We start from the raw sequence: 18095 nt of genomic DNA on the forward strand, positions 1-18095 counted from the left end.
CAGAAAAAAAAAACTAACAGTGTATGGCCAGCTTTATGCAGATACGAGAGGGTCTGCAGGTTTCTTTTCCAGAAATGTGGACTGGATTCAGATGGGATAACGTTGTTTAAATCTCTTTGTGTATTTATCTCCTGCTCATTGATGACAGCAGTTGCATCAATAAAGTGGTTCTAAAGGGTCAAAAGTCTTCTGTGTACATGTGTTCTGTATTGCTCAAATACTTGATATTCTCTGGGCCAAGGGAAAATATGACGTAGGACTTCTACAAGTCCCTCTGGTTAAAGTTTTTTAATAAAGGACTTGTCCCAAAGTGTCTCCTGTCTTTTTTACTATTTTTGACACATTTTTTGTGAAATGGTAGGGGTACAATGTACCCGTTACCAATTCACATGGGGGGGCAGGATCTGGGGGTCCCCTTGTTAAAGGGGGCTTCCAGATTCCAATAAGACCCACACCCACAGACCCCCACAACCACCCTGGCAGGAGTTGTGGGGATGAAGACTTTGTTCCCATCAACATGGAGACAAGGTGCTTTGGGGACCCAAAAGCATCCTCCCCATGTTGAGGGCATGTGGCCTGGTATGGTTCAGGGGGGGGCGCTCTCTTGCCCCCCCTCTTTTCCTGCGGCCTGCCAGACTGTGTGCTCGGATAAGGGTCTGGTATGTATTTTGGGGGGACCCCTACACCATTTTTTTTTCAATTTTGGCGCAGGGTTCCCCTTAAAAGCCATACCAGACCCTCAGGTCTGGTATGGATTTTGGGGGGGACCCCTATGCCATTTTTTTTTAAATTTGGTGCAGGGTTCCCCTTAAAATCCATACCAGCCCTGAAGGGCCTGGTATGATTTTGGGAGGACCCCCACACTATTTTTTTTTAAATGTTTGGTTTAGGGTTCCCCTTAATATTCATACCAGACCCAAAGGGCCTGGTAATAGACTGGGGGGGCATGCCATTTTTGTAATGAGTTTTATCTATATTGCCGAGACCTGACAATTCATTACAGCCGCGATCAGTTTTAAATGACTTTTTTTCCTTTAGAAATGTCATTTTGCTGTGGTACTGTTCTAAACATGGGAAAACTGTGCCACTTTACAGGCATACTATAGACACCCCCCAGGCACGATATTTAAAGGAATATTTCATTTTTATTGTTTCACGTTAACTGATTGCCGACCAGCCGGTGTCATTATGCTGCGGCAGGTCGGCACGATCCCGCGATCTGTCGTAGCTATACGTCGGCTCCTTTAAGCAGGATAGCAGGCGCGCGCCCCCGCTGCACTACTGGGGTGCTGATGCTCATGGCAGATGGTCGCGATAACTGCCGGCCGCGAGCGATCGTGGGCATGAGAGGCAGAACAGGGACGCGTGTGTGTAAAAACACAAATCCCTGTTCTGTAAGGAGAGACAGATCGTGAGTTCCTAATAGCTAGGAACCACGATATGTAATTTCCTCTAGGTCAGTCCCCTCCCCCTACAGTTAGGAACACACACTAGGGAACACAGTTAACCCCTTGATCACCCCTAGTGTTAACCCCTTCCCTGCCAGTGATATTTTTACAGTAATCAGTGCATTTTTTTTATAGCACTGATCGCTGTATAAATGCCAATGGTCCCAAAAATGTGTCAAAAGTGTCCGATGTGTCCGCAATAATGTCGCAGTTCCGATAAAAATTGCAGATCGCTGCCATTACTAGTAAAAAAAAAAAAAAATAATAAAAATGTTATAAATCTATCCCCTATTTTGTAGACGCTATAACTTTTGCGCAAACCAGTCAATATACGGTTATTGCGATTTTTTTTTTTTACCAAAAATATGTAGAGGAATTCATAGCGGCCAAACCTGAGAAAAAATTTGCTTTAAAAAAAAAAAATGGAGATATTTATTATAGCAAAAAGTACAAAATATTGTGTTTTTTTCAAAATTGTCGCTCCTGACTTGGACAATTTGTTGATAGGCAACTCCTATCCTCATATTGATTAGTGGTTCCAAAATAATAATAACTACTGCAGTAGGGAACAGACACAAAAGATACGCTCAGCATCTTTCCAAATAACTGTTCTGCTTTATTATGACGCAGTTGAAGGTTTTTATACACATGATTACGTAGGTATCACATTAATATTGCAATTATTAACAGCCAATCAGATTAACTTGGCATGCTTGATTGGTTTACCTTCTGAAGTAAAAACAAACTTCTGGCCCTTCAAATGGAACCAAAAGCTCTCGATATCTCGATTATCTATATAAATATACACTCTTTTTATAGCTCACAGGCTTTGCTAAAACATGGAGCTCTGCTTCTTGAGCTGGGGAAAAAGGATCCAATGACTTTGAATGCAGAGTATCCTTCTGGGTGATAAACTGCATACTCAAATCTACAAAAAATTAAATATCTGGGTCTTCAGGGAGTGTGTCCCGCACTGGGCTCACAGCAGCTGATTCCTATACCATCAATTTAACATATGTGGCTTCCTTTGTCTCCAGCCTCCTCCAATACAGGAAATAAGGTGGCTGGATTCAAATGTACGCATTTTTCATTGTTAGATTTGTACATAAATAAACTCATATTTTAAACCTTTCATTAGACAAACATTTAGTTAGCTGTATATTTGCTGCGCAGAATGTCAGACCATTAAAAATTAAGTGTTTAACCAAAACAATATCTAACTTTGTCTAATAGCACCTTTGCATAAAGCTACAGCTCTGATATTACTGGGTCCAGCTTGCATAAATATATATATATATATTACAATGGCTTGTTTTCTATTACGCTGTTTGTGTAAGAACTCCAGTTTCATGTTTCAAAAAGACAACTTTTTCCTGGCAATATTATAACAAATGATAACAATACCCTGCCGTCATGGAGAGATGTCCATAAATCCAAAATATTCTTCTGCTTATACCACTGTACTTACAAGAAAAAGGGGCACATCATTTCACAATCCACACATTCTGCTTTGGATTTCAAAAATAAAAATGAATAAAAACAAAAGGACCAAGAATCTGTATGATGGACCAGAAAGCATCAAAACTATAAAACAACTGGCTGCAGGTGGCATCTATCCTAACAGGGTGTGTGGACTTGATGTGATGGGTCTGTTATATTTAAATTTTATTTATTATTACTCTCACATCATGGACCACACATCAAGTTATTATCAAAAACCTTAAAATTTCATTTTTGTAGAAGAACTTCTTATGTATCCCATCCATCTTGGCTTTGTTAAATATTATGGCAGCTTTATTCCAAATAACAACCTCATCTTAATCTTTTTTCCTCTCAATAAGGGCTTATTGTATAAATGTAAAATTACAAAATTGTTATCTTAATGTAAACTAATCCCATTTTTACAAATTTCCCCAATAACCTGGATTTCATTTCCAACCAAAGGTTGTCTAAACCAGTTTCAATATATCTATATTATTAATAAAATTGTTAAACTCATATTAGAAATGAATACTCATTATTACTTAATTTTACTTAATTTCCCTTTTTTAAATGCACTGTTTCCACTATCAAAGGATATTCAATTTGTGTAATACACGGTTAAATGTAACCTTCATTTTACCATGTCTGGAAAACAGATTAAAAAAATAATTGTGATCCCATTGTTTATCATAAGATTCGTTAACTCGACACATTTTGTTATAATTTTTTTGTCTAAAAAAATGGAATTGGCATGGTGTCCTTCCAGCTTATAACTGACCTCTCATCCCAGCCACATTCTTTCATGAGAGCACAAAGGAAGGGGGCACATCTGCGTACATGACACACACAAGAGATAGAACTAAAGGTTCCAGCATTCACACACACATACACAAATATCTCTCTTAAATCACTTACATTTTTCCCATTTGTACACAACACATGTATATCATTCTCTCACTTTCTTTCAACTCTTTTTATTTCCCTGCCTAAATTCTGCTTTCCTTATTTTGTTCAGATATCCTTTATATCTAGCTTCTATGATCAGACGGGCAGCCACAGTGCTCATCCCATCTTCCCTCTCTGACAACATATAAAGTATTGTGTTTTAATTCTCATTTCTCTGTTTCTGACTTTACTAGTTGTAGTGCCTGACCCCAAATTCATCCCACAACTTAACATGAAAATGTCCCTTTCTGTCTAGTGTTGTCAACCTTTGATCCTGCGGTTCAGGAGCGAGCCTGCTTGGGTGCACTTGGCAGAAGAGAGGGGCCAGGAGCGCTGGCAGGTGACCCGAGAAGAGGAGGAGCCATGCTGCTCTGTGCAAAACCACTGCACAGAGCAGGTAAGTATAACATGTATGTTATTAAAAAAAAAAAACAAGACTAAGACTTTAATAGCACTTTTAAGGCTCATATGGCCTCTTTCTCTCTTAGAACGTGTGACTCAAGCAGTAATGATAGTATTTGACTGTTGGTCTAGAATAAAAATTACAAATACCCCTTGTTGTCATCCACTCTTTTATTGCATTTGTACTCTGCCCCCTGAATGTGTCTTTGGAAAAATGGTTATCTTTGCTTTCATATATGACGCAGTCAGTCAATAGCATTATCACAGCAGTTTTTCATTTTCCGAGCCCACCCTGAAGTTTTATTACCTGTTTGTCAGTAAATCAATTCCTACTTCCCTTAACAAGCTAAGCTGTCCAGCAAAAGTGGCAGTTACTAATTTAAAAGTGTTAGCAAAAGTTTTTTTCTAAAAAAAAAAAAAAAAAAAAACTAACCAATGTAGCATTTTTAAGCAAAAGAAAGCTGGGGTTACACATGTTCAATAAATGGTAACCAATAAGTTCACTGCATACACTTTCATTTTATAGCATCAGCATTGTATTAGCAATACAAACAATAGTTATACGCTATTGTACAAAAGTTTTAGGCAGGTGTGAAAACTGCTGAAAATTTAAAATTAAATAGAAGTGTTAATAGTTTATTTTTATCAATTAACAAAATGGAAAGTAAATGAACAGAAATCCAAATAAAATCAATATTTGATGTGACCACCCTTTGCCTTCAAAACAGCATCAATTCTTCTAGGTACACTTGCACACAGTTTTTGAAGGAACTTTGCAGGTAGGTTTTTCCAAACATCTTGGAGAACTAACCATGTGTAGATCTGTTGTTGATGTAGGCTACCTCAAATCCTTCTGTCTCTTCATATAATCGCAGACAGATTCAATGATGTTGAGATCAGGGTTCTATGGGGGCCATCCACTACTTCCAAGACTCCTTGTTCTTCTTAATGCTGAAGCTAGTTCTTAATGACATTGGCTGTATGTTTGGGGTCCTTGTCCTGCTGCAGAATATATTTGGGGCCAATCACACGCCTCCCTGATGGTATGGTATGATGGATAAGTATCTGCCCGTATTTCTTAGCATTGAGAACACCATTGATCCTTACCAGATCTCCAACTCCATTTGCAGAAATGCACCCCCAAACTTGCAAGGAACCTCCACCATGCTTCACTGTTGCCTGCAGACACTCATTATTTTACCACTCTCCAGCCCTACTGCCAACAAATTACCTCCTACAGCCAAGTATTTAAAATTTTGACTCATCAGTCCACAGCACCTGCTGCCATTTTTCTGCACCCCAGTTCCTATGTTTTCGTGCGTAGTTGAATCGCTTAGCCTTGTTTCTATGTTGGAGGTATAGCTTTTTGGCCATAATTCCTCCATGAAGACCACTTCTGACCAGACTTCTCCAGACAGAAGATGGGTGTACCTGGGTCTGACTGGTTTTCACCAGTTCTGTTCGGATGGCACTGTTGGGACATCTACTGGAAGTAAGTATGATGTGCCTTTCTATCTATGGTTCTCAGTATTGCTTGTTTCTTTGTCCTTGCTCAAAAGAGCTTGAACAGCACATCTTGAAACCCCAGTCTGCTTTAAAATCTATACCTTGGAGAGATCTCGCTGATACAGTATACCTATCTTGTGTCTTGTTGCTGTGCTTAGTCTTGCCATGGTGCATGACCTGTAACATGAAACTGTCTTCCACAATCTAACCTTAGCAGTAGAGTTTGGCTGTTCCTTACCCAGTTTTAAGCCTCCTACACAGCTGTTTCTGTTTCAGTTAATGCCTGTGTTTCAACCTACATATAAAATTGATAATCATTAGCACCTGCTTGGTTTAATTGATTAATCACACACCTCACTTTAATCCTACAAAATCCCTGACTTTGTGCAAGTGTAAAAAGTGTGCAAGTGTAAGAATTAATGCTGGTTTGAAGCCAAAGAATGGTCACACCAAATATTGATTTGATTTAGATTTTCTTCTTTTCGCTCACTTTGCATCTTGTAAATTGATAAAAATAAACAATTAAAAGAGAAGTTTTTTTTAATATATATATATATATATATTCATACTTACCTAGGTGGATGCAGCCTGTCAGTCAGCATCTCTCCTGCTCTGATACTCATCAGTCAAGGCACCTGGTGGATCCAGACTTCTGAAGTCGGGATGATGTGGTGCCTCGACTTATAGCAGTGACGTCAGTGGAGAGCAGACTTCAGACCGCTCTTTGCTGAAAACGGGTCACAGAAGTGCAAAACGAATTGCACTCCTGTGACTCAGAGGAGAAGCCCAGTCTAAAAAGCTGGACTTCTCCTTTAAAAACATGTATTCTTGAAAGTATTCTTACAATACAACGTTTCTTCACACCTGCCTAAAACGTCTGCACAGCACTGTATTTGACAATCCAATAAAAGCTTACTTGAAATATCTCATCTGATGTTATGAGCACTGCCTGTCTGCTGGCCATCTCTTTCCACAACAATCTGGATTCTGTGCATGTGTTGCAGCATCTGCTCTGCTGTTAACTGTTTATTTTCCAAGCAGTACATATCCCATGGTACCTTGCTGCCTGCAAGCAGCGATTCCTATATACTGACTCCATCTCCTGAAACTCCTCCTCTCAACATCTCGTAGTTCAGAATGTAGGCTCTGTGAAATGTGTGACACACCACTCACAGGACATATTGAATACGTGTCACAGAATTTAACCACTTCAGCACCGAAAGAATTTACCCCCTTCCTGACCAGGCCATTTTTTGCGATACGGCACTGCGTCGCTTTAACTGACAATTGCCCGGTTGTGCGACGTTGTACCCAAATAAAATTTGAGGTCCTTTTTTTCCCAAAAATAGAGCTTTCTTTTAGTGGTATTTGATCACCTCTGCAATTTTTATTTTTTGTGCTATAAACAAAAAAAAGAGCGATAATTTTGATAAAAAAAGCAATATTTTGTACTTTTTGCTATAATAAATATGGTACTGCCTGGGGGAGGAGACCGATTGTTGTTCCTAAGCATTAGGAACAACAGATTGCTCTCCTCACCCCTGACAGAATGGAGATCTGTCTGTTTACATTGACAGATCTCCGTTCTATCCCTCCTGGGAGCAATCGCGGGTAGCCCAAGGGGGAGGTGGGTTAAAATGTTACTGCCATGAGGACAATGCAAGGTGGGGGTTTGGAGGGGTAACTTTCACTGCCACTGACTCCCTCCATTCCCCACTTGCATCGGTGGACAGGGCAATGTTAACCCCTTCCTCACTTCCAGCCTGCTGCAGTCCCATTCCCCTAGTGCTCTGGTGATTAGGTACAGTCAGCTGACCTTACCTCAGCACACACTTGCTCCTGGTCATCTAACATCTCCCTCCGAGTGCCAGTTGAGGGGACGGTTCAGACATGTAGGCAGAGGGCAGGTGGTTTAGGCGGGCGGTTCACACATGTGAGCGTGCAGGCGGCAGGCAGATCAGGCGGGCGGGATCTCCAAAGCTGGCCGCATCCCCATCCCGCCCACACAACAAGACGCAAAGGCAGAGGAGATCCAGTCCCGCAGCTGGAGAAAGGGGGGTAAAAAAATCCTCCCTCCAGCAGCCATTTCAGTCTGCACTGTGTTCGGAGTGATATGAAGTCCCCTTTCCTTCTCAAGCTGTCCCTAACCTGCACAGTTGGCCATTGAGGAGGAGACACTACCAGCGCCCCCGACTGATGTGCGCTCTAGGCCGGCACCTACCTTGCCTGTAGGCAATGCTGGTCCTGCCACTTAACAGAGCCAGCAGCATGTCTCAGTGATCTTTTTTAGCTGTCTGTAAGGGTGGCACTCTGAACACCAATGTTAGGGCTGCATCGTTCCTACAGAACACCAATGTAAGGGGAGTTTTCCCATTGATCCCTTTTGAATTGGTTTTAGTAGGGGGTTCTCCAAGCAAGACCTAAAAAAAAAAAATGTAGGGGTTCCTCTGGAGTTGAGAAAGGCTGCTCTATATGTTATATCAATAGCTGTCTTGCTGAACTGGATATACCTCCAATTATCCCATATAAAATAAATCTACAAATAATATTTCAGCTAGCGCTTGCCCTCTTCACAGGAGAAAGCAACCTGATATTATTTGTAGATTCAGTAATATTTAGCCTAAAAGTGCATGGGCAGTGCATACTACATTCAAGGCATGCCTCTTGTGATAACACTCAGTATGTCAGTTCTCAATGGTCTTTTTAAGCTGATGTCATAGCAGATCACATTTGCCGATGGCACCATCTTTGGCAGGTAGGGAGAGTCATAGCATGAAAATGTTTTAAAAAAAATCTTTTATTTTTGAGCCTTCAACACAGATTTTTTTTTTTTTGCAGATTTTTGTCTTATTACTGCAAAGTATAAGAGCGTTTATTTAAACTTTAAAGTCAGTTTAAAACTATATATCCATCCAAGACAACCCTGTCCACAGGGTGACAGTGCTCGTTGGCATCAGCGTTGTCACCCTATTACAGGAAGTAGGAAAATAACAGATCTACTGGAAGAATGAAGAGATTATAAAATTATGTTTCAGGGGACTGAAAGAAAATGAATCCTGCTAGCAACAGACTGCATCATGGCATATGTTATTTTTTTTATTTTTTTTTTTATCCATAGTTTCACTTAAACTGTGTTTTGTGAGTTTTGCCTAGGATTTTGTCAAATAATCTTTGGTGAACACTTCAACTCTCTTTGATATCAGTAGCTGAGTGGGTGTTACATTTGCATGGGAGGAGTGTTCTGCAGTTGAACTGTTACAGTATGTGTGAATTAATATGGTATGTGTGACTTCTTGAAAATGGTCTACTGCCTGAATCATCATCTCACCGTGCAATGAATTCGAGAAATCATCTAGTTAGAACTGCTAGCTGGGATGAAAATTACATATCTCTCATAAATTAAAACAAACGTCACAAATGCCAAGAAAGTGATTTACTCATTCTGTCACCTGAAATTAGTAGGTAATCAGCAATAGATAGTGACACATGCAATACCATAAATCCTGCAATTTGTGTTTGTCTTTAACTGTTCCCAAAAGAATATTATCTTGTACTTCTTTTATGATTTGTGGCCCTATTGCCTTTCATAGTTACTTTCGACCTTGTGCATGCTTTAGAAATCAACTTACAGTGCCTTGAAAAAGTATTCATACCCCTTGAAATTTTCCACATTTTGTCATGTTACCACCAAAATTTTTTATTTTATTTGGATTTTTTTGTGATAGACCAACACAAAGTGGCACAAAATTGTGAAGTTGGAGAAAAATGATAAATGGTTTTCAATTTTTTTTTACAAATAAGTATGTGAAAAGTGTGGCGTGCATTTGTATTCAGCCCCCCCGAGTCAATACTTTGTAGAACCTCCTTTCGCTGCAATTACAGCTGCAAGTCTTTTTGGGGATGTTTCTACCAGCTTTGCATATCTAGAGAGTGACATTTTTGCCCATTCTTCTTTGAGAAATAGCTCAAGCTCTCTCAGTTCGGGTGGAGAGCGTCTGTGAACAGCAATTTTCAAGTCTTTCCACAGATTCTCATTTGGATCTAGGTCTGAAATTTGACTGGGTCATTCTAACACATGAATATGCTTTGATCTAAACTATTCCATTGTAGCTCTGGCTGTATGTTTAGGGTTGTTGTCCTGCTGGAAGGTGAACCTCCACCCCAGTCTCAAGCCTTTTGCAGACTCTAATGACGCGTACACACGGTCAGAATTTCGGCCCGCAAAAGACAGATGAGAGTTTTTCGTCGGAAAATGTGACCGTGTGTATGCTCCATCATTTTTTGCTGGCGGAATTTCAGCCAGCAAAAGATTGAGAGCATACTCTCAATTTTTCAGTCAGGAAAAGTTCCTATCTGAAAATGTGATCGCCTGTGGCAATTCCAACGCACAAAATCCCTACGCATGTTTGGAAGCATTTGAACGTCATTTTCTTGGCTCATCGTAGTGTTGTATGTCACTGTGTTCTTGACGGTCGTAATTTCAGCAAACTTTTGCATGACCGTGTATATGCAAGGCAAACTTGAGCGGAATTCCGTCAGAAAAGCCATTACATCTTTTTCCGACAAGAAAACTGATCGTGTGTACGCGTGTGTACGCGGCATTACGCGGTTTTATTCTAAGATTGCTCTGTATTTGGCTCCTTCTATCTTCCCATCAACTTTGACCAGCTTCCCTGTCCCTACTGAAGAAAAACATCTCCACAACATGATGCTGCCCCCCGCCATGTTTCACAGTGAGGATGGTGTGTTCAGGGTGATGTGCAGTGTTAGTTTTCCACCACACATAACGTTTTTCTTTTAGGCCAAAAAGTTAAATTTTGGTCTCATCTGAGCAAAGCACCTTCTTCCATATGTTTGCTGTGTCCCCCACATGGCTCCTCGCTAACTGCAAATGGGAATTTGGCTTTCTTTTAACAATGGCTTTCCTCTTGCCACTCTTCCATAAAGGCCAGATTTGTAGAGTGCACGACTAATAGTTGTCCTGTAGACAGATTGTCCCACCTGAGCTGTGGATCTTTGCAGCTCCTCCAGAGTTACCATGGGCCTCTTGGCTGCTTTCCTGATTAATGCTCTCCTTGCCTGGCCTGTCAGTTTAGGTGGATGGCCATGTCTTGGTAGGTTTGCAGTTGTGCCATACTTTTTCCATTTTCGGATGATGGATTGAACAGTGCTCCGTGAGATGTTCAAAGCTTGGGATATTTTTTTTTATAAGGTAGCCCTGCTTTAAACTTCTCCATAACGTTATCCCTGACCTGTCTGGTGTGTTCCTTGGCTTTTGTGATGCTGTTTGTTCACTAAGGTTTTCTAACTAACCTCTGAGGGCTTCACAGAATAGCTGTATTTATACTGAGAATAAATCACACACAGGTGGACTCTGTTTACTAATTAGGTCACTTCTGAAATCAATTGGTTCCACTAGATTTTAGTTAGGAGTATCAAAGTAAAGGGGGCTGAATACAAATGCACGCCACACTTTTCAGATATTTATTTGTAAAAAAAATCTGGAAAACCATTTATCATTTTCCTTCCACTTCACAATTATGTGCCACTTTGTGTTGGTCTATCACATAAAATCCCAATAAAATACATTTATCTTTTTGGTTGTAACATGACAAAATCTGGAAAATTTCAAGGGATATGAATACTTTTTCAAGGCACTGCTTTTTTGATAAACCTCGTCCACAGCGGCTGACTGCGATCTGCATGCTTGTATGCCTTAACTAAACCGGGCGCACGTAAGTGTATCTCTGTGCTGTTTGCTTGTGTACTTTCTTCTAGTTCATCACGAAATGATCTATTTCTTTGTTTGCTTTTCATAAATCATCCTGTGTTGAGAACCAAACTACCAACACTATTGTGGCTGAAGCGGGATGTAGAAAAAATCATGAACAACAATTACCACAGAAGTCAAATCACTTTATTCTAATAAGGAATGAACTGCTGGGCTAATCACACTTATATTCTGAACTAATTTATCTCCGCTGAATTTTTATCTTATGATTGCATTTCATTGGCAGCCAGTATATATTCATTAGATTGGCATTTATTATTTATTACTTTTTTCTGCTACCTAGCACTATGGGGAATTTTTGCATTTATTAACACTAAGTAATCGTTAGGGAACTTCAACATCTATTTGCACTTGTCAGTAATTTATTTATTTATTGATAATGATTTTGCACAATGGTATTTTTCCATTTTTTGCACATTTGTATTTAGCACAGTGTTTTAGATGCCCACTGATTGACCATTTATTAGAGCGCATCAATTTTTATATGTAGAGGTGAGAGGGCTGCAGACAAACAGGTACAACTTATGTAGGAGGAATTGATTTGTTTCATTTCTGTGTATCACCTGAGGCCAGTCACATCATTGGGTATATGTAAGGGTTTAAAACTATTTTAAAGAAAATCCAAAATGGCTGCAGATATAAACCTATAGGTGCGTGCATTTACCTGCAGCAGCCTCCAAAAACCTGCCATTATTTCCAACAGGAAAATCACTGACACTCCCTGAAAGCTTGCTGGTCTATTCCTGCTTTCTGCACAATCCTATTTCCTCCACACTTACAAAATGTTCCTGTGTAGGCTGAGCATTGTATTGGCCTATGCCTTTTGTTACTGATTTCTAAAATGGTGGTCTGCAGGTCTAGTCCTCCTAATAAATACTTTGGGCATTTGCATTCACTGAGACGATCTTCTCTAGGGGGTGTATTAATAAAAAACTGCATAACAGTTCGCTATTTCATTAGGCTACTTAACGGTGTTGCTCAAATGTTTTTATTGGATTAAGCCCTGGTTCACACCAGTAAAGCTTTGCAATCGCACTACTTCAGTGCGATTTCAAAGCCGCAGATCAGTGTGATTTGCACCACTGATTTCATTGCGGCTTGCGACTTCATTTAACCTTTTGCCGACCACCCTATAGCACGTTTACTGCTACAGGGCGCCTGCGCTGCATAGGATCACCTGTATATATAAGTGATCCTGCACGTCTGGGTATCAGGCGCCAGTGCGTGCCAGTGGGGGTTTGCTCCCGCTGTAAATCTACACAGCGGGAGCTGATCAGCGGCTCCCGTGGACCCGATGCCTGCCGACACCCGCTGATCGTTCTGTACACAGGCAGAACGGTAATCTGCTTATGTAAACAAGGCAGATTGCTGTTCTGTGAGTACAGAAGGCATGGATCCTGTGTTCCTGTAAAGCGGGAACACCAATCCATACCTTCCACTAGTAAAAGCACCTCCCCCACTACACTGAAACACCAGCTAGGCACACAGTTAACCCTTTGATCGCCCCTGATGTTAACCCCTTCCCAGCCAGTGTCATTAGCACAGTGACAGTGCATGTTTTTAGCACTGATCACTGTATTAGTGTCACTGGTTCCCAAAAAGTGTCAAAAGTGCCAGTTTGTGTCCGATTTGTCCATCACAATATCGCAGTCCCGCTACAAGCCGCTGATTTCCGCCATTACTAGTAAAAAAAAATTAAAAAAATAAAAATTTCATAAATATATCCCATAGTTTTTAGACGCTGTAACTTTTGTGCAAACCAATCAATATACGCCTTTTGGGGTTTTTCTTTTTTTTTTTTTACCAAAAATATGTAGCAGAATACATATTGACCTAAACTGGTGAAGAAATTAGATTTTTGCATTTTTTTTATTGGATATGTTTTAGAGCAGAAAGTGAAAAATATATATTTTTCAAAATTGAAAATGTTTGTTTTTTGTTTATAGCGCAAAAAATAAAAAATGCACCAAAAGAAAGCTTTATTTGTGGGGAAAAAAAGGAGATAAATTTTATTTGGGTACAGTGTCACACGACTGCTCAATTGTGAGTTAAAATAATGCAGTGCCGTATCGCAAAAAATGGCCTGGTCAGGGTAAATCTTCCGGAGGGGTCAACAGAAGTCTATGCAAGTCGCAATGAAATGAACAAAAAGAGGTGCACAAACCTTTTTCAAAGTTGCTGCGACATGAGTCGCCATGATTTGAACAGTCCCATTGCCGGCAATGGGCCATGACTTGTCATGCGATTTGGAACTGTCAAATCGCATTGGTGTGAACGAGGGAATAAAAAAGAACTATATCATATTTGGCCACTAGAGGGAACTGTTTTTGTATGATACCTAGTGCCATCTAGTGGCCGATGGCAGTATTTCAATTTTAAATAAATGAAAAACATTTAACATTACAGGAAATAACCTAATAATTTATTTTGCACAGGCACTTTTGCTGGGTAGATTGCTATACAGATATTTTATAAAGACACCCATAGTGTAAACCGTACTTATAGCTTCAATTATACTCCAATCGGATGACCCAACACTCTCTGTTCTTATACTAGGGACAGCTGCCTATGTTTCAAAGTAGGTTTGGTCATGCTTAAAATATTTCATCTCTAGGCTTGAGATCCTTACTGTTAAATTCACAATTTTTAGCAGTTTTAATCTTGTCAAATATTTGTCTGTGACCCCAAGATCAGACATTGGGTGAACTCAAGACTGTTATCTTTGATTTCACTCGTCTTCCAAATATATAAAACCCGCTTTATCCTTCCAGAGAATAGATGGTGCGGTAACTGCATCTCCTAACAGACAAATCATGGCTCATGTACTTACAATTGAAATATTATATTAGTTCTTTACTATTATGCAAAAATGTAAATGCAACTCTCAGCAGATGCTAATACCACAGCAATATTGCAACTATGGCTTTATGAAATGTAGCACTATCTGAGACCCTATGTGGCAAAACAATACAGTACTGAGAAATTCACAGCAATCTCCAATCATTTCTTACCAGATCAGACTACAGTATACTAAAAGCTAAACGGTTCTTAAGAATTACAGCACTTTGTAGATTACCGTTGCTTTTAAGCTAGTTAATAAATGTATAATTATTATTGTAATAATAATAATACAATAATATTTACTCAAATCAACACCAAGATGCTTTGGCTGAACACAGTGTTATTATAAATTAAAACCAAAACAATAAAAATAATTATAAAAAAGTAGCTCAAATGGCCACTGCAAGGATACCTAATAAGAAACAAATTATGTATGTTGATCTCAGGTTACAATAAGTGTGGCCCTATTTGAACCCATTCCTTCTTTACACGACCTTCTACTCTGCCATAGTTGTCCCTCCATTTTACTAGCTCCAACTCTACCACACAAATCCATGATAAAATGGCACTGGGCTCTTAAATTTGCAGTTTAGAGGGTATGTAACAACATCACTTACTAAAAATCACAAAAACAATCTAGAGCCAGCTATAGACAATTGGGTTAATGCTAGTGGTACAACCAGCTTAAGACATCACTAAATATTCCACATATTAAAAAAAACAATCCTTCCTTTTCCCATGCTTCAAATTAAGATAATCTAATCTAGGGTAATGTAAATTTAGTTTACAAATTCGAGCCATTTGAGTATCGCTATAGATTTATAGATGTTGTAATATAACAAGCAGCAACAATGAGCATTTATAAGTAATGATTTATCAGCACCAGTTATCAACATGTTTGACATTTTTTTTTTATAACAAAAAAAAAAAATTCACTGTATATGCCTAAAACAGAAACATTTAGTCGTTTTCTGAGATGTTGTGATTGTAACACAAACATACAGCTCTCTTTTCAAATTTAATGAAAAACTTGCCCAATTATTGCAAGCCCACGGGCCACCAAGGTATGTCTGCTAGTGATGCAACTAGTCCAAGCACCACTTGCGATAGGCTACATAGGAGTTAATTGTCGAGTGGTAACAAGTACCAGCAGAATTGCTCATAACTGAATAAAAGTCCACATAGAACCACACATGCATCACTGACAAACGAAGTTGGGAAAAAAAAGTTGCAAAAGGCCCTCATCATTTCATCATCTAGAAGAACATGGAGAGATCTCTAACCACTTGTTCTTGGTACAAGATCTGCCTATATATTGTATTCTAAAAAAAGAAGCAGAGGGTAAAATAAGCAATGTAGGCATATTTGATTTAAAAAGCTCCTGTGATTGCCTTTTTCATTGTACATTGAGGGTCAAGGGTGCATTATGTCTAGAAAGATCAATTCTCACCTCTAAATGTCCTCGCAGAAGGAACGACAGGTAAAGAAGGACCTCACGAGACAGACCAGCACACAGAGAGCTCTGAGGGATTAGGGCGTCTCTTTAAATCCTACTCTCCCCCCTCGCCTTCCCCCTCCCTGCTAGGCTTTACTTGAGCTGCTCCCAGCTGTCACTCAGCCAGACCCATATCAGTGGGTCAACATCACAGCAGTGCCCGTCAATCACTCTGATGTGATATTGGCAACTTATTCCATTACACCCAGTGCTGTGTCCTGCTCTTTCTGCTATTTCTGTACAAAATACACACTCAGCTGTTAGTGAACAAGGCAGCATTCAAAACCACACTACTCATTCTTATGCTTCTAGTTTTGACAACTGCCTCTCATTAGCAGGGGTCACCCTTACTCTTTATAGTAGTACATATATAGTACCTTACTACAACTGTGTTGTAAAATTAACTCCACATTAATTGTAGAGCATATGCAGGAATTACACACAGCGTACGGAAACTATATTTTGTGTGTTTTTCTTGCTTCATTACAGAGAAACTATGGACATGTAGGGGTAAAATGTTGCCTTGTATATTAACCTCTTATACCTGCAAACCTAAAAAAAAATCTGCCTACCTTTGCCTTCTTATAGTCAGAAGCTTGAATGATGCTGGTTTCAGAATTGGACAGAGTGACCTACCTAATGACAAAGCACCAATGGTGCAAAATGGTCTCAAAAAACGTAGTCGCGCTCTTGAGCGTCTGTGGCACAAGACTAATGCCCCGTACACACGGTCAGACTTTGTTCGGACATTCCGACAACAAAATCCTAGGATTTTTTCCGACGGATGTTGGCTCAAACTTGTCTTGCATACACATGGTCACACAAAGTTGTCGGAAAATCCGATCATTCTGAACGCGGTGAAGTAAAACATGTATGTCGGGACTATAAACGGTTCAGTGGCCAATAGCTTTCATCTCTTTATTTATTCTAAACATGCGTGGCACTTTGTCCGTCGGATTTGTGTACACACGATCGGAATTTCCGACAACGGATTTTGTTGTCGGAAAATTTTATATCCTGCTCTCAAACTTTGTGTGTCGGAAAATCCGATGGAAAATGTGTGATGGAGCCTACACACGGTAGGAATTTCCGACAACAAGGTCCTATCACACATTTTCCGTCGGAAAATCCGACCGTGTGTACGGGGCATTAGTCTCTCAAAGACTTCAACCAATACAAATCTGCCCTCCAAAAATACTATTCTTTCCTCCACAATGCCAAGCAGATCTATTTTACAACTCTTATTAACGCCTTCTCATCCAGTCCCCGTAAACCCTTCTCTACCTTCAACTCTCTACTTCGTCCTCCACAGCCTCCACCCACGGACTCACTCACTGCCCAGGAGATTGCTAGTCACTTCAAAAACAAGATTGATACAATCTGTGATGAAATCTCCACTCTACAGGTATCTCCCCCACTTAAGACCCCATGTCAACAGGTACAACTGACACTCCCCTTATTCAAATCTGCTACTACAGACAAAGTTGCTAAACTCCTTTCTATCGCCCACCTAACCACCTGTCCCCTGGACCCCATTCCCTCTCAAATGCTACGGTTGCCCTCTGACTCCCTCCTACACTCTCTTACCCACATCTTCAATCTCTCCCTCACCTCTGGCATCTTCCCCAATGCTCTAAAACATGCACTGGTCACCCCCCTACTTAAATAGCCATCCTTGGACCCTACCAACCTATGCCCTATCTCCTTGCTCCCCTTTTCCTATAAACTCCTTGAACGCCTGGTTTACAACCAACTGAGTGACCACCTTATTAAGAATAACCTTCTTGATCCCCTCCAATCTGGATTTCGCCCTCAACACTCCACAGAAACTGCTCTTTTAAAAATCACAAATGATCTGCTATCTGCAAAAACCAATGGACATGATTCTGTACTCCTACTTCTGGACCTTTCAGCTGCCTTTGACACGGTTGACCACCCCCTCCTCCTCAAAAAACTTTACTCCCTCGGTCTCTGTGACTGTGCTCTTCAGTGGCTCTCATCCTACCTATCCCAATGCACCTTCAGTGTCACTTACAATTCTACTTCCTCCACTCCTCTTCCCTTCTCCGTCGGGGTCCCCCAAGGTTCTGTTCTTGGGCCTCTTTTATTTTCAATCTACACCTCTTCCCTGGGTCAGCTGATAGCCTCTCACGGCTTTCAATATCATTTCTACGCTGACAACACA

The 18095-nt window shown here is 40.1% G+C and overlaps 1 protein-coding gene across 1 annotated transcript in view; it reads right to left on the reverse strand.

The window, feature by feature from the left end:
- Positions 1-15998, reverse strand: part of CARNS1 (carnosine synthase 1) — a 40871-nt gene extending 24873 nt beyond the window's left edge. Inside the window, exon 1 of the mRNA XM_073597286.1 lies at positions 15866-15998. The gene's annotated coding sequence lies outside the window, so the exon portion shown is untranslated. The remainder of the gene's footprint in view (positions 1-15865) is intronic.
- Between the last annotated feature and the right edge of the window lie 2097 nt (positions 15999-18095).

This window comes from Aquarana catesbeiana, linkage group LG08 (genome assembly GCF_042186555.1).
Source record: "Aquarana catesbeiana isolate 2022-GZ linkage group LG08, ASM4218655v1, whole genome shotgun sequence".
Taxonomy (NCBI): Eukaryota; Metazoa; Chordata; class Amphibia; order Anura; family Ranidae; genus Aquarana; species Aquarana catesbeiana.